Consider the following 23,542-nt stretch of genomic DNA (forward strand, 5'->3'; position numbering starts at 1 on the left):
AGGTGCAAAGGGCCGCCATGCTTATATAGCAGGCATGCAGAACCTTTGGCCCTCCAGACGTTGCTCAGCTGCAACTCCCATCAGGCCAAGCAAGCTTAGCCAATGGCCAGAAATGACAGGAGCTATACTTCAGCAACATCTGGATGGCCAAAGATTTCCTACATCTGTAATATGAAACAAAACAAAACAAACAAACAAAATAAATAAATTCCTTCCAGTAGCACCTTAGAGACCAACTAAGTTAGTTACTGGTATGAGCGTTCGTGTGCATGCACACTTCTTCAGATACCATGCACACGGAAGCTCATACCAATAACAAACTTAGTTGGTCTCTAAGGTGCTACTGGAAGGCATATAAATGTTATGATGCTGGAAGACGAGCCCCTCAGGTCGGAAGGCGTCCAAGGAAGAGGAATGCTACTGAGGAAGAGCGGAGGACCAAGTACAAGTAGATTCAGAGCTGAGGAAGCGGCTGGGCCAAAGCCGAAAGGACGCTCAGTTGCGGATATGCCTGGAAGCACAAGAATGGGCCTTATCTGCAGTGGCTCCCTGTTTGTGGAATGCTTGGCTGGCACCTTCATCATACACCTTTAGGGACCAGGCAAAAAAGGGAAATAGATTCAGGAGCAGTTGACACGAATAAGGAGTACCCAGTTCCCTGTTTCTCTCTAAGCCTGACATTGTTTAAAGAAAATGTGGGGTGCATTTTTACAGGCACTTACAAGAGGGTCCCCCTTCATGGATCACTGCCTTGCCGTGGCGAAGGGGCTTGAAGAACTCAGAGAAGCTATGAACTATGCCGAGCAGGGCACCCAAGATGAACAGGTCATAGTGGAGAGTTTTGACCAAACGTGATCCACCTGGAGGAGGAACTGGCAAGCCACTCCAGTATCCCTGCCAAGAAAACTCCATGGACAAAGACAACAGGCATATAAAAATTATGACGCTGGAAGATGAGCCCCTCAGGTCGGAAGGCGTCCAACATGCTACTGGGGAAGAGCGGAGGGCAAGTACATGTAGATCCAGAGCTGCTGAAGCTGCTGGGCCAAAGCCGAAAGGACGCTCAGTTGCGGATATGCCTGGAAGCGAAAGGAAAGCCCAATGCTGTAAAGAAAAATATTGCATAGGAACCTGGAATGTAAGAACCATGAACCTGGGTAAGTTGGAGGTGGTCAAAAATGAGATGGCAAGAATAAATATTGACATCCTGGGCATCAGTGAACTAAAATGGACAGGAATGGGCAAATTCAGTTCGGATGACCATCATATCTACTACTGTGGGCAAGAAACACGTAAAAGAAATGGAGTGGCCCTCATAGTCAACAAAAGAGTGGCAAAAGCTGTACTGGGATGCAATCTCAAAAATGATAGAATGATCTTGATACGAATCCAAGGCAGACCTTTTAACATCACAGTAATCCAAGTTTATGCACCAACTACTGGTGCTGAAGAAACTGAAATTGACCAATTCTATGAAGACTTACAACACCTTATAGAAGTGACACCAAAGAAGGATGTTCTTCTCATTATAGGGGATTGGAATGCTGAAGTAGGGAGTCAAGAGATAAAAGGAACAACTGGCAAGTTTGGCCTTGGAGATCAAAACGAAGCAGGGCAGAACTGGACACAGTACTCCAGGTGAGGTCTGACCAGAGCAGAATACAGTGGCACTATTACTTCCCTTGATCTAGATGCTATACTCCTATTGATGCAGCCCAGAATTGCATTGGCTTTTTTAGCTGCCGCGTCACACTGTTGGCTCATGTCAAGTTTGTGGTCAACCAAGACTCCTAGATCCTTTTCACATGTAGTGCTCTCAAGCCAGGTGTCACCCATCTTGTATTTGTGCCTCTCATTTTTTTTTGCCCAAGTGCAATACTTTACATTTCTCCCTGTTAAAATTCATCTTGTTTGTTTTGGCCCAGTTCTCTAATCCGTCAAGGTTGTTTTGAAGTGTGATCCTGTCCTCTGGGGTGTTAGCCACCCCCCCCAGTTTGGTGTCATCTGCACTGGGTGCAGTAGTGATGTATGGAAATGAGAGCTGGACCATAAAGAAGGCTGATCGCCGAAGAATTGATGCTTTTGAATTATGGTGCTGGAGGAGACTCTTGAGAGTCCCATGGACTGCAAGAAGATCACACCTATCCATTCTTAAGGAAATTAGCCCTGAGTGCTCACTGGAAGGACAAATCGTGAAGCTGAGGCTCCAATACTTTGGCCACCTCATGAGAAGAGAAGACTCCCTGGAAAAGACCCTGATGTTGGACACAAGGAGAAAGGGAAAAGACCCTGGAAAAGACCCTGATGGAGGACACAAGGAGAAGGGGACAACAGAGGACGAGATGGTTGGGTAGTGTTCTGGAAGCTACCAGCATGAGCTTGACCAAACTGCAGGAGGCAGTGGAAGACAGAAGTGCCTGGCGTGCTCTGGTCCATGGGGTCACAAAGAGTCGGACACGACAAAACGACAAAACAACATAGGGTTGGCCAAATGCAAAAAGTGTGAGGATCCATAAGGATCCGTGCTTCAAAACCATGTTATTGGGCCATGCAGCGGCCAAGAAGCCGTGGATCCTAGTTTTTTGTGGTGCAGGCTGTAACCCTAGCTATGATGTGTGATTTGACAGTGAGTTAGGGTTGGCCCAATGCAAGAAGTGTCAGGATCCAAGAGGATCTGTGCTTTGAAACCACGTTTTTGTGCCACGGTGTGTCCAGGAAGCAGTGGATCCAAGTATTTTGTGGTGCAGGCTTTGCCCCTGACTATGACGTGTGATTTGACGGTGTGTTGGGGGGGGGCAATGCAAAATGTGTGAGGATCCATGAGGATCCGTGCTTTGAAACCACGTTTTTGGGCCATCGAGCGACCAGGAAGCCATGGATCCGTGTTTTTTGTGGTGCAGGCTGTGTTATGATGTGTGATTTGACGGTGAATTAGGGGTGGCCCAATGCAAAAAGTGTGAGGATCCATGAGGATCCGTGCTTCGAAACCACGATTTTGGGCCATGGAGTTGCCAGGAAGCTGTGGATCCCAGATTTTTTTGATGCAGGCTATGCCACTGACTTTAATGTGTGATTTGACGGTGAATTAGGGGTGGCCCAATGCAAACTGCGTGAGGAACCATGAGGATCAGTGCTTCGAAACCACGTTTTTGGGCCATGGAGCAGCCAGGAAGCGGTGGATCTGTGCTTTTTGTGGTGCAGGCTATACCCCTGGCTGTGACGTGTGATTTGACGGTGAGTTAAAGGCGGCCCAAAGCAAAAAGCGTGATGATCCCTGAGAATCTGTGCTTCGAAACCATGTTTTTGGGCCATGGAGCGGCCAGGAAGCCGTGGATCTGAGTTTTTCGATGTGTGATTTCACGGTGAGTTTGGGGTGGCCAATGCAAAAAGCAAGATCATCCATGAGGATCCGTGCTTCGAAACCACGTTTTTGGGCCATGGAGTGGCCAGGAAGCCGTGGATCCGCTTTTTTTGTGGTGCAGGCTGTGACCCTGGCTATGATGTGTGATTTGCCGGTGAGTTAGGTTTGGCCCAATGCAAAAAGCGTGAGGATCCATGAGGATCCATTCTTTGAAACCATGTTTTTGTGCCTAGAATGGCGAGGAACTCGTGGATCCGAGTTTTTGTTGTGCAGGCTGTGCTCTTGGCTATGATTTGTGATTTCACTGTGAGTTTGGGGTGGCCAATGCAAAAAGCAAGATGAACCATGAGGAGCCGTGCTTCGAAACCCTGTTTTTGGCTATGATGTGTAATTGACAATGAGTTTTGGTTCTCCCAATGCAAAAAGCGTGAGGATCCATGAGGATCCGTGATTCAAAACCATGTTTTCGGGCCACGGTATGAACAGGAAGCGGGGGATACGAGATTTTTGTGGTGCAGGCTGTTCCCCTGGCTAAGATGTTTGTTTTGATGGTGAGTTAGGGTTGGCCCAATGCAAAAAGAGTGAGGATCCATAGAATCATAGAATCATAGAGTTGGAAGAGACCACAAGGGCCATCGAGTCCAACCCCCTGCCAAGCAGGAAACACCATCAGAGCACTCCTGACATATGGTTGTCAAGCCTCTGCTTAAAGACCTCCAAAGAAGGAGACTCCACCACACTCCTTGGCAGCAAATTCCACTGTCGAACAGCTCTTACTGTCAGGAAGTTCTTCCTAATGTTTAGGTGGAATCTTCTTTCTTGTAGTTTGGATCCATTGCTCCGTGTCCGCTTCTCTGGAGCAGCAGAAAACAACCTTTCTCCCTCCTTTTATATATTTGAACATGGCTATCATATCACCCCTTAACCTCCTCTTCTCCAGGCTAAACATGCCCAGCTCCCTTAGCCGTTCCTCATAAGGCATCGTTTCCAGGCCTTTGACCATTTTGGTTGCCCTCCTCTGGACACGTTCCAGTTTGTCAGTGTCCTTCTTGAACTGTGGTGCCCAGAACTGGACACAGTACTCCAGGTGAGGTCTGACCAGAGCAGAATACAGTGGCACTATTACTTCCCTTGATCTAGATGCTATACTCCTATTGATGCAGCCCAGAATTGCATTGGCTTTTTTAGCTGCCGCGTCCATGAGGATCCATGCTTCGAATCCACGTTTTTGGGCCATGGAGTGGCCAGGAAGCCGTGGATCCGTGTTTTTTGTGGTGCAGGCTGTTCCCCTGGCTAAGATGTTTGTTTTTGGGGGGGGGTTGGGGTGGCCCAATGCAAAAAGCGTGAGGATCCATGAGGATCCGTGCTTCAAAACCATGTTTTTGGGCCACGGCATGAACAGGAATCGGGGGATACTAGAGTTTTGTGGTGCAGGCTGTGCCCCTGGGTATGATGTTTGTTTTGATGGTGAATTAGGGTTGGCTTAATGCAAAAAGCGTGAGGATCCATGAGGATTTGTGCTTCGAAAGCATGTTTTTTGGCCTAGAACAGCCAAGAAGCCATGGATCTGAGTTTTTATTTTGTGCAGGCTGTGACCCTGGCTATGATGTGTGATTTGATGGTGACTTAGGTGTGGCATAATAATAATAATAATAATAATAATAATAATAATAATAATAATAATAATAATAATTTATTTGTACCCCGCTCATCTGGCTGGGTTTCCCCGGCCACTCTGGGCGGCTTCCAACTGAATATTAAAAACAATACAGCATTAGACATTAAAAACTTCCCTAAAGAGGGCTGCCTTCAGTTGTCTTTTAAAAGTAAAATAGTTGTTTATTGCCTTGACATCTGCTGGGAGGGCGTTCCACAGGGCAGGTGCCACTACCGAGAAGGCCCTCTGCCTAGTTCCCTGTAACCTTACTTCTCGCAATGAGGGAATCGCCAGAAGGCCCTCGGCGCTGGATCTCAGTGTCCGGGCTGAACGATGGGGGTGGAGACGCTCCTTCAGGTATACAGGACCAAGGCCGTTTAGGGCTTTAAAGGTCAGCACCAACACCAAAGGTCAGCAGATCTCTCAGAACCGGTGTTATATGGTCCCGGCGGCCACTCCCAGTCACCAGTCTAGCTGCCGCATTCTGGATTAATTGCAGTTTCCGGGTCACCTTCAAAGGTAGCCCCACGTAGAGCACATTGCAGTAGTCCAAGTGGGAGATAACCAGAGCATGCACCACTCTGGTGAGACAGTCCGCGGGCAGGTAGGGTCTTACCCTGCGTACCAGGTGGAGCTGGTAGACAGTTGCCCTGGACACAGAATTGACCTGCGCCTCCATGGACAGCTATGAGTCCAGAATGACTCCCAGGCTGTGCACCTGATCCTTCAGGGGCACAGTTACCCCATTCAGGACCAGGGAGTCCTCCACACCCACCCGCCCCCTGTCCCCCCAAAACAGTACTTCTGTCTTGTCAGGATTCAACCTCAATCTGTTAGCCGCCATCCATCCTCCAACCGCCTCCAGGCACTCACACAGGACCTTCACCGCCTTCACTGATTGTGATTTAAAGGAGAGGTAGAGCTGGGTGTCATCTGCATACTGATGAACACCCAGCCCAAACCCCCTGATGATCTCTCCCAGCGGCTTCATATAGATATTAAAAAGCATGGGGGAGAGGACGGAACCCTGAGGCACCCCACAAGTGAGAGCCCAGGGGTCTGAACACTCATCCCCCAACACCACTTTCTGGACATGGCCCAGGAGAAAGGAGCGGAACCACCGTACAGTGGTGCCTCGCAAGACAAAATTAATTCGTTCTGCAAGTTTTTTCTTCTTGCGAGTTTTTCGTCTTGCGAAGCACGGTTTCCCATAGGAATGCATTGAAAATCAATTAATGCGTTCCTATGGAGACCGCTTGCCAGGCTGGCGGTGCGGAGAAGGGCTTTTCTCTCCCCACCACAAGCCTTCAGGTACAGGTAGGCGATCAGAGGGGAAGGCGCGCAGCGCTTCTCCTCTGTTCCCGGGGCTTGCGGTGGGAGGAGGGTTTTTCCTCCCCACAGCCAACATTCAGAACAGCATTCTGAATGTTGGCGGTGGGAAGGAAAACCCTCCTCCCACCACAAGTCTTCAGGACAGCCATCCGAAGGCTGGCGCGGGGAGAAGGTCTCTCCGCCCCACCGCCAGCCTTCGGAGCAGCCTTCCGAAGGCTGCCGGTGGGGCGGAGAGACCTCCTCCCGCCGCCAGCCTACGGAGCAGCCTTCCGAAGGCTGCCGGTGGGGCGGAGAGACCTCCTCCCGCCGCCAGCCTATGGAGCAGCCTTCCGAAGGCTGGCGGTGGGGCGGAGAGACCTCCTCCCGCCGCCAGCCTGCGGAGCAGCCTTCCGAAGGCTGGCAGCGGGAGGAGGTCTCTCCGCCCCACCGCCAGCCTTCGGAGGAGGTCCGAGGACAGTGGGGAAGACGCGCTGCGCTTCCCCGCTGTCCTGGAGATTTCCCTATGGGCTTTCGTCTTGCGAAGGAAGCCCATAGGGAAATTCGTTTTGCGAAGCGCCTCCAAAACGGAAAACCCTTTCGTCTAGCGGGTTTTTCGTCTTGCGAGGCGTTCGTCTTGCAGGGCACCACTGTATAACAGTGCCCCCAGCTCCCAGCCCCTCAAGATGGCCCAGAAGGATGTTATGGTTGATGGAGTGAAAGGCCGCTGAGAGATCCAGCAGAACTAGGAAACAGCTCTCACCTTTGTCCCTAGCCCGCTGGAGATCATCAACCAGTGCGACCAAGGCAGTTTCAGTCCCATGATGAGGCCTGAATCCCGATTGGAAGGGATCCAAATGGTCCGCATCCTCCAGGCGTGCTTGGAGTTGTTCGGCAACCACCCGCTCAATCACCTTGCCCTAGAATGGTAAATTTGAGACTGGGCGATAGTTAGCCAAATTGATTGGGTCTAAAGATGTTTTTTTAAGAAGCGGTTTAATGACTGCCTCTTTCAGCGGGTCTGGGAAGGCTCCCTCACAGAGGGAAGCATTCACCACCCCACAAAGCCCATCGGCCAGCCCTTCCCGGCTCGCTTTTATCAGTCAGGATGGGCAAGGATCAAGGAGACAGGTGGTCAGTTTCACTTCTCCAAGCAGCCTGTCCACATCCTCGGAGGTAACAGATTGGAATTGATCCCATATAACATGACTAGACAGGACTCCAGCACTCTCCCGCCCTGGCCCTGCTCCCACGGTGGAGTCTACCTCCTTCTGAATCTGAGCGACTTTATCTGCAAAAAACTTTGCAAAAGCATTGCAGGAGACCTTGGGGTCCCTACCAGGCCCCGGTGGTGCAAGTGGTTCCGATAGATTGCGAACCACCTGAAAAAGTCTTCTGCTGCTGTTTTCTGCAGATGCAATGGAGGCGGCGAAGAAGGCCCTCTTCGCTGTCGCCATTGCCACTTGGTAGGCTCGACGTTGAGCTCTAGCCCGTATCCGGTCTGATTCAGAGTAAGTTTTCCGCCACCGGCGCTCTACCCGTCTCAACGATTGTTTCATCGCCCTCAGCTCCGGGGAAAACCACGGGGCTGTCCGGGCTCCATGCAATCAGAGAGGGTGCTTCGGAGCCAGACAGTCAATAGCCCTGGTTAACTCCGCATTCCAGCGGGCCACCAGGGAATCAGCTGAAAGGCCATCAACTTGGGATAAAACATCCCCTACCACTCTCTGGAAGCCAATTGGATCCATTAAGTGGCGGGGGCGGACCATCCGAATCGGTCCCACCTCCCTGCAGAGGGGAAGGGTCGCGGGGAAGTCCAGTTGCACCAGGAAGTGATCTGACCATGGCACTTCTTTTGTTTCGCTTTTAGTTAGTGTCAGATCACCAACATCTGTAGAGGTAAACACCAAGTCTAAGGCATGTCCGTGGCTATGAGTTGGGCCAAATTTATTCAGGGACAGCCCCATGGAGGCTATGCTTTCCACGAAGTCCCGAGCGGTCCCTTGTAAGGTCGTGTCGGCATGGATGTTAAAATCCCCCAGGACAACCAAGCTAGGTGTCTCCAGGAGAAAATCCGCCACGACCTGAAGCAGCTCGGGCAGGGAATCCTTGGTGGAGCGGGGAGGTTGGTACACCAATATGAATCCTGTACTGCCCCTATTGCCCGACTTCCAGAACATGCACTCGGAAAACTGGGTCTTCCCAATAGGACGCCTGGTGCAAACTAATGACTTCCTAAAAATCACTGCAACCCCCCCTCCCCGCCCACATGACCTGGGTTGCTGTGCATAAGAGAAACCTGGTGGACAAGCAGCGGCAAGGACAGGCCCATCTGCTTCATCCAACCAAGTCTCTGTTACACAAGCCAGGTCAAGTCCTCCAACCATGATCAAGTCATGGATGGCAGTGGTCTTATGAATCATTGACCTGGCATTGCACAGCAGCACGTTCAGGCCATGTGGGTTTCCCTTGCTGATTCCAGTATCCTTCTGGTCAGGACCAGAATTGGAGGCAGGGATAGTCCTCAAACAATGACTAACCCTGCCTCCTCGGTTATGATATGGTCTGGTCTTAGCGTAACTCCTCCTCCTGCCCGTGATCACTGAGATCAGGTGTCCCAATACATTCCCCCCCTGTGGAACCTGCCCCAGCCATTCTATTGGCTGAGGCCCACTCCCAGGCAGCCCTGGCCCTTCCCCTTAAAAAGCAAAATACAAACTATATAATAGTAACAGAATAATAAAAAAGAAGCAAAGCAAGAAACAATAGTGCTAAAATTAAACTACTCCCCAGGCTGACAAAATACTTATCCAACCCCAAGCAGAAATAAAACAATAAAATTATAGAATATTATAAAAAACAACAACAACCATTTAAAGTGCAGCAAATTAAAAGCACTTAAAACATTTAAAACCATTTTGTCACTTGCTGCAGGGAGCTGCATAGGCCTCTAAACTGTGGCGGTGAGTGCAGGCTCTGCCCCCTAGGCCAGATGGAGTTCGCAGGAAAGGGAGCGGCCCACCCAGCACTCACTAGAGCAGCAGCAGCAGCAGCAGCAGTGTCCCGAAAGCCTCCCTCAGGCCTCTTAAACTGTGGCGCTGAGTGCAGGCTCCGCCCCTAGGCCAGATGGAGTTGGCAGGAAAGGGAGCAGCCCACCCAGCACTCACTAGAGCAGCAGCAGCAGCAAAGAGCAAGATGATCCATGAGGATACGTGCTTCAAAAACATGTTTTTGGGCCATGGTATGGCCAGGAAACTGTGGATCCATTTTTTTTGTCCTACAGGCTGTGCCCCTGGCTATGACGTGTGATTTTTACGGTGAGTTATGGGTGGTCCAATGCAAAAAGCGTCAGGATCCATGAGGAGCTGCGCTTCGAAACCCCGTTTTTGGGTCTAGAAGGGCCAATGGATCTGTGTTTTTTCTGGTGCAGGCTGTGCCCCTAACTATCATGTGTAATTCGACGGTGAGTTTGGGTTGGCCCAATGTAAAAAGTGTGAGGATTCATGAGGATACATGCTTCAAAAACATGTTTTTGGGCCACGGTATCACCAGGAAGCTGTAGATCCATGTTTTTTGTGGTATAGGCTCTGCCCCTGGCTGTGATTTGTGATTTGACGGTGAGTTGGGTAGGCCCAATGCAGAAAGCGTGAGGATCCATGAGGATCAGTGCTTCGAAACCCCGTTTTTGGGCCATGGAGCGGCTAGGAAGCCGTGGAATTTTTTTAAATTTTTTTTTGTGGTGCTGCTGTGACTCTAGCTATGATGTGTGATCTGAAGGTGAGTTAGGGAGGGGCCCAATGCAAAAAACATGAAGATCAATGAGGATTTGACTGCGATTTGACGGTGAGTTACAGTTGGCCCAATGCAAAAAGCGTGAGGATCCATGAGGAGCCGTGCATCGAAACCACATTTTTGGGCCTAGAACGGCCAAGAAGCCATGGATCTGTTTTTTTCCTGGTGCAGGCTGTGCCCCTGGCTATCATGTGTGATTTGACGGTGATTTTGGGTTGGCCCAGTGTAAAAAGCATGAGGATCCATGGGGATATGTGCTTCAAAAACATGTTTTTGGGCCACGGTATGACCAGGAAGTGGTAGATCCTGGATTTTTGTGGTGCAGGCTGTATGTATGATTTGACGGTGAGTTTGGTTTGACCCAGTTCAAAAAGCATGAGGAAACCATGTTTTTGGGCCATGGTTTAGCCAGGAAGCTGTAGATCCTTGTTTTTTGTGGTGCAGGATGTGCTCGTGGCTACGATGTGTGATCTGGCAGTGAGTTATGCGGGGCCCAATGCAAAAAACATGAGGATGTATGAGGATCCATGCTTCGAAACCACGTTTTTTGGGCCATGGTTTGGCCAAGAAGCTGTAGATCCTTGTTTTTTCTGGTGCAGGCTGTGCCCCTGGCTATGATGTGTGATTTGATGGTGAGTTTGGGGGGCCCAATGCAAAAAATCTGAGGCTCAATGCGGATCCATGAGAATACGTTCTTCAAAACCACGTTTATGGGCCTAGAATGGCCAAGAAGCCGTGGATCTGAGTTTTTTGATGTGTGATTTCACGGTGAGTTTGGGGTGGCCAATGCAAAAAGCAAGATCATCCATGAGGATACGTGCTTCAAGAACAGGTTTTTGGGCCATGGTATGATCAGGAAGCGGTGGATACTAGATTTTTGTGGTGCAGGCTGTGCCCCTGACTACAATGTGTGATTTGACCGTGGGTTTGGGGTGGGCAATGCAAAAAACAAGATGATCCATGAGGGTCCGTGCTTCGAAACCACGTTTTTGGGCCATAGAGTAGCCAGGAAGCCATGAATCCGAGTTTTCTGTGGTGCAGGCTATGCCCCTGGCTATGATGTGTGATTTGATGGTGAGGTAGGGGTGTCCCAATGAAAAAAGCGTGAGGATCCATGAGGATCCGTTCTTCGAATCCACGTTTTTGCGCCTAAAACGGCAAGGAAGCCATGGATCTGAGTTTTTTGTGGTGCAGGCTGTGCCCCTTGCTATGATGTGTGTTTTGACGGTGAGTTATGGGGGGCCCAATGGAAAAAACATGAGGATGTATGAGGATCCATGCTTCAAAACCACGTTTTTTGGGCCATGGTTTGGCCAGGAAGCTGTAGATTCTTGTTTTTTGTGGTGAAGGCTGTGCCCCTGGCTATGATGTGTGATTTGACGGTGAGTTTGGGTTGGCCCAATGCAAAAAGCAAGATGATGCATGAGGATACGTGCTTCAAAAACATGTTTTTGGCCCACAGTATGACAAGGAAGTGGTGGATCCATTTTTTTTGTCCTACAGGCTGTGCCCCTGGCTATGACGTGTGATTTTTACGGTGAGTTATGGGTGGCCCAGTGCAAAAAGCATGAGGATCCATGAGGATCTATGCTTTGAAACCACATTTTTGGGTTATGGAGTGGCGAGGAAGTTGTGGATCTGAGTTTTTTCTGGTGCAGGATGTGCCCCCGGCTATGACATGTGATTTGATGGCGAGTTTGTGGTGGCCCAATGTTAGAAGTGTGAGGATCCGTGCTTCAGAACCACGTTTTTGGGCCACAGTGTCGCCAGGAAGCCGTGGATCTGTGATTTTTGTGGTGCATGTTGTGCCCATGGCCATGATGTTTGATCTGATGGTGACTTCGAGCCGATCTAGTGCAAAAACCATGAGGATCCATGAGGATCCGTGTTTTTTACCCATGTTTTTGCGCCATTGCGGCACCATGAAACAGTGGATGCGTGATTTGTTTGGTTCTGCCTACGGACTAAGATGTGGTCTGGAGTATCATGGTGTTTTTATTTTGTTTCAATATAAAAATCATATGAATTCATGAGGATCCATACTGTGGATCCATGTTTTTGTGGTGCTGCAGCGCGGCAAAGTGTTGAATCCTCGTTTTTTATAATCCAGTCTGTAGGCGTGCCTTCCAGGTGTGATTTGACACTGGATTTGTTGGAGTTATTTTTTAAAAAGTGGAGGATCCATGAGGATCCGTGTAGATCCGCCTTTAACCCAGTCCCCCTACAGAGTAAGACATGGCCTACAGTATCATGGTGTTTTTATTTAATTTGAATGAAAAAATCATATGAATTCATGAGGATCCGTTTAAAATCAGCTGGATCCGCCTTTTACCCTTTTCCTGTGAGGACTCTGCCGCCCAATCACCGCCGTGCTCAAGTCCCGTATTCCCGCCTCGCTTTACTGCTGCTCAGTCTAATCATATCGCGCAGCCGCAGTGTGTGAGCAAGGCATTTCCTAGATAACTCGGAAGTCTCGTCTCTAGAATGAGAACAATCATAGATTTCTAAGTCTATGCAGAGTCCGTAAGGAGACCGAGAAGCGGGAAGCAGAGCCGGAAGTGGCTCCGGGGTTCTTCCTAATACTGGTCTAAAGTTTACTCTTTCCGGTCAGAGGCGGGACAGAAGGAGAGCGGGGCCACCTCCTAGGATGAGTATTTTCTGTTGCGGAGTGGGATGGGCCACTCCGACCGGAAATGCCTGGAGGGAGCGAGGCAAAGCCCCAGAACAGGAGAACGGGCTGGCGGTGTGAGGGTTGGGAAGGAGTGAGAGAGCGCAGCTGACTGCCTCGGAGACTCCTGCCCGGAGAAGCAGGTAAGGGGCGGTGGTGAAGGGGGAGTACAAAAAAATCATCATCATAACAACAGTTAATTATCATGAATTATTGTTATGGGGTGCTGGTACTTCTATTCTCCTTCTCTCTCAGCTACTCCTCACAACTTTTTTTTTATTCCTCTCCCGTCATTTCTATCACATCCTAGAAGGTGCCTTTATATATGGCTGTTTCTCTCCTGACTAGAGATGGGAAGGCCTGGGGGGAAACCGGGGAAAATGGGGGAAAACCCCAGGTATTTTCTGGTTTTTTCCAAAGCCGCTTTTTTCCGGAAAAATTGGAAAAAAAGTTTGATATAGGTTGAATATTCCACACACTCTTTCCCCCCAATTTTTCCTGAAAAAAAATGGCTTGGGGGAAAAAACCTGAAAAAAACTGTTCCCTCCCCCCAATTTTTCCACCCCCCCAGGCCTTCCAGCACCCACACTTTGGTGCCCCGTGCCAACTGACACCAGGCAGGTGCTCTCACTGTACTCTTTCTGGGTGCTGCTCAAAACATTTTCGTTAGGGCCAGCCCATCTGAACACGTAGAAGCTGCATGTGATTTACTTCCTTTTAACCACTGCTGACTTTAAAGATCTTTTGAATACTCTTAAATACCTGCTTTTAACTGTGTTTTATCAATCATTTTAATATTCTGTTGTATATTTTTGTAAACTGTTTAGAAAGCTCTCTTACCATCATGCAGTTTATAATAAAGGTAAAGGGACCCCTGACCATTAGGTCCAGTCGTAGACGACTTTGGGGTTGTGGCGCTCATCTCGCTTCACTGGCCGAGGGAGCCGGCGTACAGCTTCCGGGACATGTGGCCAGCATGAGTAAGCCGCTTCTGGCGAACCAGAGCAGCGCACGGAAATGCCGTTTGCCTTCCCGCCGGAGCGGTACCTATTGATCTACAGTGGTACCTTGGGTTACATACGATTCAGGTTACAGACTCCGCTAACCCAGAAATAGAACCTCGGGTTAAGAACTTTGCTTCAGGATGAGAACAGAAATTGTGCTCCGGCGGTGCAGCAGCAGCGGGAGGCCCCATTAGCTAAAGTGGTGCTTCAGGTTAAGAACAGACCTCTGGAACAAATTAAGTACTTAACCCGAGGTACCACTGTACTTGCACTTGGACGTTCTTTCAAACTGCTAGGTGGGCAGGAGCAGGGACCGAGCAACGGGAGCTCACCCCATCGCGGGGATTTGAACCGCCGACCTTCTGATCGGCAAGTCCTAGGCTCTGTGGTTTAACCCACAGGGCCACCCGCGTCCGGTTTATAATATATAATAACAAATTCAATAAAAAAACCACATACACGCCTTTTCCTTTCAGAGTTTAAGCCGTAGTGCAACATACTATTCAGTAACTGGATGTTAGTTACTTCTGCCTGGCATGCAGAAAAATTGCCTTATGCTTTGCGCTGCCTGTGGTCAAGTAGAGACTGAAAGACCTGGGGGGAAACAGGGGAAAAAACAGGTGTGTCCCCCCCCCCAAAGCCTTTTTTAAGAAGTCCATGAGAAAAATGACAAAGAGAAAGAGGAAGAAGAAATGGAAAATGATAGCAGTAGTTCAAAAAATGAGATAGAAGAAACTGTATATGGTGTTTCTTCTGGTTTTGTTTTTGTTTTGGATTTTTTTTTAAAGGACTACTCAAAGGGTAGACCTTCTATGGAGCTTAAATATTGAAGTGGACCTTAACTTTATTTGCTGTTGGTTCTAAGGGGCAAATCTGATTATTTTTAATGTTGATGGTTTCTTGCTTTTTTTGTTGCTTTTGAGGAAAAGGGGTTGGTTACCTGTTTTATTGCAAGCATAATACTTTTATCTACACTGTGTTTTATGCAATTTGTAAAACTACTCCACACTGAACTTTTTTCCAAAATTTCCATTTTTCCCCGGGAAAAAACAGAGGGAAAACGGTTTTTTCTCGTGGCTTCAAAATTTCCGGAAATTTTACATCTCTACTCCTGACGGACATGCAGAGACCCCGCCCCCCCACTGCATGTGTTTGACTTTTTGCCCCTCACCATGGGCGTAGCCAGGATTTATGGGGGGGCGCGGAACCTCATCTAAGTATTTTGTATGGACTTACTTGATTTAGGGGGACAGCTGCCCCCCTTAGCTGTGCCTTGTTGCCTCGACCATCCACGTGCTACCACTTGTTGGAAACTGGCCCCCTTGGGAAGGCTGGCTCATCTTCCCAGGCTTGTTGGGGCCTGTTTGCCGGTGACCTACCCTGGCTGGCATCCCGGCAGACCAGGGAGATCTTGATAGGCGACACCTCCCTGATGAAAGGTGCACACCCCCTTCCCCCTTGCATAGCAGCAGGAGAAAGAAAACAATCAGAAAGTAGACTATTTCATCTCTACTTTATTCATGACTGTACACTGTACAAAAAGCATGTCTGCTCACTCAGTCTCCTCCGAGCAACTGCGTTAGACTTCCTCGACACAAACAACAGGAAGGTCTCATATTAGACAGAGAACAAATCCCTGAGAATTGCTTGGAACATCCTGTCCCACAGTTAGACCCATCATGTGATGTAAACATCGAACTGCTTGTTCGCAGCTGCGTAGTACTCATATCCCAACAGGCTACGCCCATGCCCTCAACGGACATATTTTCTCACCTCATTTGTTCTCCATGCAACTCAGTTTCCCCCTCACAGCAGGCACACAGGAGCCCCCCTTTCCGCATTTTCTTCCCATATGCTGTACTTTATGCTGTACTTTCGTACTGTTTTTTTATTGTTAGCCGCCCTGAGCCTGGCTTCGGCTGGGGAGGGCGGGATATAAATAAAAAATTTTATTATTATTATACGATTGTTTTCCCCGCTAAACAGCACAGAAGAGTCTCCCCGCCATTTTTTTTTATCTCTCTTGCGCGCGCGCGCACACACACACACAAAAACAACACCCCATGCATTTGCTGCTTCCCTTCTAATACACACCTGGGGAGAGCCCCCAAATATGTGACTTTCCTTTTTGATCTGCACACACACACAGGAGAGGGTTCTTGTGTGTTTGACCTCCTATGACACATACTTCAACCCACCAGAGAACTGCCCATTTATATTTCCCCACCCCCACCCCCATCCCCACTGCAACCACCTAGACTGAAATAATTTCCTGGTAGAGCATATACAGTATTTCACATGCAGAAGGTCCCAGTTTAAATCCCCAGCATCTCCAGATGGTCCTGGAAATGTCCTCTGTGTGAAACTCTGGATGGTTGCTGCTAGTCTGTGTAAACAGTGGTCTGAATTGGTTTAAAAGAGAGCCTGATGGGACAGGCTATGACCCTGTCACTTGCTGGGAATTGGAGTGGGGAGCGTTTTAGATAGTATCCTAAATACAGAGCTATATTGTATCGTTGCACAATTGGGGTTTTTTATACTGTAACTTAAGCATGCAAGGGCGTCTACTTGAATAAAACATTGGGGGGGGGGCAGGTTAGCCCCACCACCAATCTTAGCAACGGTAGTACCTAGTGCTGGTGAAGGTTTATTCCCTCCTCACCCCACTTTTTATCCACCAAACAGCTCTGTGAGATTGACTGGTCTCAGAAACAGTGACTGATCCAGGGTTACTCTGAATTTTTAAAGTTAAAAAGGGACTTGAATCCATTTCTCCCCATCTGGTTGCCTCCACCCCCCCCCCCAAAAAAAAAAACAAAACCAAGGGTTGGCTGGCTGCAAAATTATGCATTTGCCTGCTTGGGCATATTTTTAGAAGCCACCTTATTTCTGTGACAGTAAATTGTTTCAAATTGCTTTTAAATAATTGTGTTTTAACTGTCTACTTCAGGTCTACTTCATAGTCCACACAGCCTGTATGCATATGTGGTGTAAGTTCTTTCATGTCACCATTATGGTCTGTCTGATGTTCATCCAGGACTGTATTCAGAGTCTCTCTTAATAAATTCTCTCTATCTGAGCCAAGTTGAATTAGTGGATCAAGTCTTCCTGATGGTTCATCCACTGATGAATGGTTCATCCAAGTGTTTCATCCACTTGGATGAATGAATAACAATAATAGTCATTCCATTGGGGTCTCTATGCAGGTTGTCTCATTTGACAAAATGATTGGCTTTTGTAAGATCCTTCAATTGGAACATCTTTATTTAATTGCTCTGACTCTCTTAATAATATTGGAAGGTCGAACTCTTGAAGAGTCTCCTGAGAAGAAACATAAGGTAGATGCAAGTTTTTCTTTTGGCCATGTAGCTGTTCTTGCCGAGCAGGAAATATTTGCACAGCAGTTTCTTGCTCACCATTCTCTAGAAGTTCTTGTGCCAGATATTTAAGGTTTGCAGATTCCTGATGCTTGCTGCTGTGGTGTGATTTGTATAACGTGCGCAGGTCTACTTCATAGTCCACACAACCTGTATGCATATGTGGTGTAAGTTCTTTCATGTCACCATTATGGTCTGTCTGATGTTCATCCAGGACTGTATTCAGAGTCTCTCTTAATAAATTCTCTCTATCTGAGCCAAGTTGAATTAGTGGGTCAAGTCTTCCTGATGGTTCATCCACTGATGAACATGTGTGAGGATTCCAAGGTCAGCATAGAGGCAAAGGAGCAGCATGATACTACGTTATGAGCCTTTGTGCCTGTCAGTGGGAAGTTTTCCCTAAGTCCCATAGCTTCCACACTATCTGCAGCATCTTTGTTTTGTTGGTCCATCTTCTGTTCTAAGGACCGTTTATTCTGGATCTTTTTTGAAGTCTGGGGAGAGTCTTGTAAGTCTACTTACTGACTCCCTCAACTGAGTCATAGTCCCCTTTTTCTGTGAGGTATGTAAATCTGGTCTTGTTGCTATGGAGACGGAGCCTCTGTTCCTCTGGCTTTGCTGTTCTTGGCTGAGCTCTTTATCTCACCAAGGTCATTGCTTAAACACAAGCAGCTCTGGAGGGGAGGTGTGGGGGTGGGCTGAAAAACCAGCTGCTCTGCTGTTTTTTCTACAGCAGACCAGCAGACAACTTGCTTTGCAGCCCTTGCAAACAGTAGCACAATGGAATCAGATTTCTTCTTCCTGCGTATCTAAAGGCTTCTTGCAGAGTGCCTTAAGCTCAACAACCTGGTAACAGGTGTTCAGCTTTTGTGCTTGCTCTTAGGGATGTTGCCCTTGCTGGAGATTTTAGTCGCAACATTGCAACAGGAAATCTAAACTTGGTTGCAAGGTGGCGCTATTGAATTGCAAAAAGCACGTGTTCGTTTTGAACCCTGGGCCGAATGTACCTCGACCCCAAGGAGTTGGCTCCAATGAGTGATACCCAAGTGAATGTGATATGGACATCAGTGCTTCTGGAGATGTAAGCCTTTGTAGTTTTCAGTGGTGCCCTCAGGGAAGTGGTTCAGTGTAGCTAATACTCTGCCCTCCAACATTCCACATCCTCACCCGTTCTCCAGCAGCCGCTATGAGCTACCCAAGGGAGGGGGTTGGTGGCGGCGGCAATGGCCATGGAGAGTCCACAGGATGCTCCCTCACCGCCGCAGCTCAGGACAAGTGCCGGCTCCTCCCTGAGTTTGGTGGCGGCAGCACTGACATGGGGAAACAGGGACATTCCCAGATCAAATCAGACGCCAGGATGGCTTTCGTAATTCTGGGACTCTCCCTGGAAAATAGGGATACTTGAAGGGTGTGCAAGGGTATGCAATACTGAGAAAGTTGGGCCAATGGTCCTCAGCAGCACAAAGCAACTTCCTATGTCCTCTCTGTCACTTATACTTCCAAACAGACAAGTATATGAAATTGAGCCCCAGTCCTGACTTGGTTTCTAGGTTGCTCCCCGCTGCCTCTGAGTATCTTCCTCTGCTACTGCATTCCCACCAGCCTCTGTCTGGGCTCTGACCCTCCTAACTACCCCCATAGCAGCAGAGCCTGTCTCTCCCCCTCCCCTTCACCACCCTCTCAAGTCCCCTACGTGGGAAGCAGAATGCCTTCCAAATGTTGGTGTGGGACTCTGGGAGAAAAAGGGGGCCACTGCCTCCATACAAGGCAAGTGAGTGTTACTGTGGCACCTATAAATTTCCTGTGAAGCAGTGAGGTGGCTGCTCCTGTGTTCACCATCTGGATGACCCCTGGAAGATTGAAAGAGCAGGTGTGGAGTGGACAGTGGCAGCAGTAGCAGGATACTCTTGGTGATGGGCTCTGGGAAGCCATTCTGGGATGCTCTGCATGTTGTCTCTTCTCTGTACACTGCCCAAAGCAAAGGTGTGTGGCAGATGGGCAAATCCTTTATCACCTTTGTGGGAAGCTTTTGCTGCTTTGCCTGTCTGTGTTCTCTGTACAGTAAATCATAAATAACTTGTCTGCAAAGACAAAAAGATTTCTGGGGCTGGGTCTTCCAATCACTTTGCTACTTTCCCTCCCTTGCCTTCCCTGCAGTTCACAAGTTCAGGCGAGATGGTGCTTGCTTGCCGGTGTAGGGAATCAGTCACTGTTTGTTCCAAACAAGTCTCCCCGTTATGTGAATTGCTCTCACTTACAGAATCTGGTTTTCTTTTCTTTAATGCTGCTCTCCCTTTATCTGTCCCCATATGATGTCTGCACTCTGTGGTGCCCATGCTGCCCAATGTGAAATTCATAGTTACACACAGCAAAGCAAGCTTTTCTTGAATGAAAAGTTTACTTTCTGTGAGGAATGTAGGAGGCACTCTGTATACACTAGTGGCCAAAATTGTGGAAACCTTTTGGAAAAAGTGTATTTCCGAGGTTTGATGGCTCATAACACCACTATTTTTTGGAGTAATACCATAAAATTATATATCAATGGAAAGATAATTTAATGAAGAATGTAATGCAATAAATTTTATGAAGGATTATTTATTACAACAGCAGTCATCAAGAAGAAACATGAAACACATAGAAAAAATGAGATATACAAAAATTCTCACCATGTCAGTTAATACTTAGTTGGGTAACCTTTAGCTTTAATTACGGTCTTACAACGCCTTCCCATGGAGTGAACCAAGTTTCTTTAGTTCTGCAGCTGTAATAATGTGAAACCCAGATTGAATTATTGCCTCTATTAATTGGGTTTTATTGCTGGGTTGCTTCTGACTAACAAGGTTCTTTAGTCGGCTCCATAGATTTTGGATTGGGTAGGCAAACTAAGGCCCGGGGGCCAGATCCGGCCCAATCACCTTCTAAATCTGGCCCGCGGGTGGTCCGGGAATCAGCATGTTTTTACATGAGTAGAATGTGTCCTTTTATTTAAAATGCATCTCTGGGTTATTTGTGGGGCATAGGAATGCATTAATTACTTTTTTTCAAAATATAGTCCGGCCCCCCACAAGGTCTGAGGGACAGTGGACCGGCCACCTGCTGAAAAAGTTTGCTGAGCCCTGGGTTAAGGTCTCTAGGCTATGTATTTTGGGGCATTTACATTCCCATTAATGATGCAAATTCTGCTCACACCTTTTGCTGTCACACAACCCCAGATCATAACACTAACTGGGTGTTTCATGGTAGGTGTAATGCAAGTAGGATGTAAATCTCCTCTGATTCTTCTCACATATTTCATGCCATCACTACTAAGCAAAGAGATTTTGGTTTCATGACTCCAAATAGCACTGTCCCATTGTTCCGCTGTCCAGTTAACATGGGTTTTAGCTCAGTTTAGTCTTTTCAACCTTTGTTTGAGAGATAACAATGCCTTTTTTAAAAACAATGGTGACAGGGAGCGGCTGCCGAGACCACATAACACCAGTCTTGAAAGACCTACATTGGCTCCCAGTACGTTTCCAAGCACAATTCAAAGTGTTGGTGCTGACCTTGAAAGCCCTAAACGGCCTCGGTCCAGGATACCTGAAGGAGCGTCTCCACCCCCATCGTTCTGCCCGGACACTGAGGTCCAGCCCAGAGGGCCTTCTGGCGGTTCCCTCACTGTGAGAAGCCAAGTTACAGGGAACTAGGCAGAGGGCCTTCTTGGTAGTGGCGCCCGCCCTGTGGAACGCCCTCCCATCAGATGTCAAAGAAATAAACAACTATCTGACATTTAGGAGACATCTGAAGGCAGCCCTGTTTAGGGAAGTTTTTAATGACTGATGTTTTAATGTATTTTTAATCTTTTGTTGGAAGCCTCCCTGACTGTCTGGGGAAACCCAGCCAGATGGACAGGGTAGAAAGAATAAATTATTATTATTATTCCATGGAATTCTTTTTCATGGAATTCTAGCATTTAGACCATATTCCTTCAATCTGTGCTGAACAGTGCTAGCAGTCAACTTCACATTACGTTGCGCCATGTCATCTTGTATATACCCAGATGATTTGCTTCTGTCACGTAGGTACAGTCTCTCAGTTCTTCTATCGTCACTTGCTGTTGTGCACCTTTTCCTGCCTTTACCAGTCTGATTTTGTAGTGACTAAGTCTCCTTGTTTAGTCGTTTAGTCGTGTCCGACTCTTCGTGACCCCATGGACCAGAGTACTCCAGGCACTTCTGTCCTCCACTGCCTCCCGCAGTTTGGTTGAACTCATGCTGGTAGCTTCGAGAACACCATCCAACCATCTCGTCCTCTGTCGTCCCCTTCTCCTTGTCTAAGTCTCCTTACACCTCATCAAAAATTTAGGAATGCCACCTTTGGTTAAGTTTTCACCATTTTTTATTCTAATTTCTTCATAACTGTTCACTTGATAGTACTATTTTACACCACTTTCTGGGTGACCAGTCAACTCTTTGTGCCATTCCTTTAATTTTATTACATTTTACAAGCTCACTAAATGAAAGAACACACACAAAAAATAATCAACTTGATAGCAGTCACATAAAAACACTGACAAATGTCCTCCTCTCAGCTCCAGTACATAACATCAATAGCTGAATCCTCCTCCTCCTTCTTTGGCAATCACTCGTAGCCGAGTAAGATTATCTTCCATAGGGACTTCCGGGTTATCGCGATCAGCTAATGGCGGATTCCCTCCGAGCTCCGGAGGGAATCGGCTTCGCAGGAGCTGGGTCTGGCCGCTGCGGCGACGCGGGGACCCTCAGAAATCACAGGCGCTGAAGCCTGTGAACCTGGTGACTCGGCGGGCACCATTTGCGCCCCCCTGACCTGCGAAGGAGCCTTTTTAAAGGCTTCGGAACGGGGGACGGGGTGAGCGGCGCGGTGCTGAGAGTCGACTGCTCCTCCTGCGGAGTGAAGCTGCATGCCATGGTCGGAGAGCGCTGACTTCTTCTTGTGAACAATTGGATTCTAAAAGTAACAACCCGTGAGTAGTACGGAAATTGGACTTGTAAAGGAAATTTTTTTGTTGAATTTGGCACGATCGGGGAAGGTGCAAACAGGAAGTCCGCCTCCCCGTCTTGTAAATAATTTAAAGCAAGGACTAGTTAACTAAGGTCGAGAGAATTTCTTTTTCTTCATTGGGTAAAAGATATTAATTTCACGATTTGGCAGTTTAAGCATAAATAATTTTATTGGAGGTTAAGAGCTAATTTTGAGAGCTGAAGTTCCACCCCCCCGGACCCGGGAGTGATCCGTGAGAGAGCCTGTTGAGGAGATATAGAAGAGTTTGACAGCTGTCAAAATTTGCTGTCAAGAAGGAAAAAGAGAACTTTGTTCCTGCTGTCTCTGCTGGATATATTTGTTGCGATTTGGTTATATTTTGTTGAAAACAAGGAAGAACTGATACAAACTAACTTGATTTTTGGATTTGAACTGGAAAGAATACTAAGTTACCAAAATCCCTCTAGAGGGGGATTTGGGACATTACAAGAATGGCTGGAGGAGGAAAAATTCAAGCTGGGTTGGACAGAGTTTTTGTTCTCTTGGGAAAGCTACAAGGCCAAATGGATGTTTTGGCTACAAATGTTGCAACTCTGAACTTAACAGTAAATAATATCATTGAATTTGATAAGGATTTGACTCAGGAAGCCCATGCAGCTGGACAAAAAGAGAAACTTGAGAGTTTTGAGAGTGTGGAGAAGGAGACATATGTTGTTTCTGAAGAAAAGGAAGGAGGAGCTGTAATTTTGCAGATGACAAAGGAGAGCCAGAGGCCTGACATGATGGTTACAAAGGAAAATAAGAAATCGAGCCAGAGGCCTGACATGATGGTTACAAAGGAAAATAAGTACTGGATGATGAAAATCTGGTTTGAATTGGAGATTGAAGAATGGAGAGATCTCCTTATGTGGAGATCTGAAGACCTATGGATTACAAATTTGATTAAGGTGGAAGTTGGAGCTTTCGGGACAATTGGACTTAAAAGGAGTAAGAAACAAGATTCGGGCTCCACTTTTAAGTATGGAGGTCTGGCTGGAAGAAACATGGACCTTATTGGGACAGAGCTTCTCCGAGATCTGGTGTTTAATACTAAAGACTATCAAAAAAACCGGCAGAGAGGAATTGAGAGAGAATTAAGAGCCTCGGACGTGAGGTCTCCAGGGTGATAGTAGATTAAGACTGATGGACATCTGTTGGGGATCGAAACCGGGAAAGGGGGTGGTGGGGTTTGGGAATCCAAAGGGTGTATAATTATAATCTGTTTTTTTATTTTGTTTTATTATTAGTAAGAAAATTGGGGAATTCGTGGAAGGGAATTTGGGTCGACTTTAGAAAAAGGTTTTAAGAATGAGCACTGATGTACAAATATTGATG

General features: G+C 47.6%; 1 protein-coding gene across 1 annotated transcript in view; it reads left to right on the forward strand.

Moving 5' to 3' along the window:
• Positions 1-12,789: 12,789 nt before the first annotated feature.
• Positions 12,790-23,542, forward strand: part of LOC310753784 (putative helicase senataxin) — a 200,780-nt gene continuing 190,027 nt past the window's right edge. Inside the window, exon 1 of the mRNA XM_083595122.1 lies at positions 12,790-12,929. The gene's annotated coding sequence lies outside the window, so the exon portion shown is untranslated. The remainder of the gene's footprint in view (positions 12,930-23,542) is intronic.

Source organism: Podarcis filfolensis (genome assembly GCF_964270895.1).
Source record: "Podarcis filfolensis genome assembly, chromosome: W".
NCBI lineage: Eukaryota > Metazoa > Chordata > Lepidosauria > Squamata > Lacertidae > Podarcis > Podarcis filfolensis.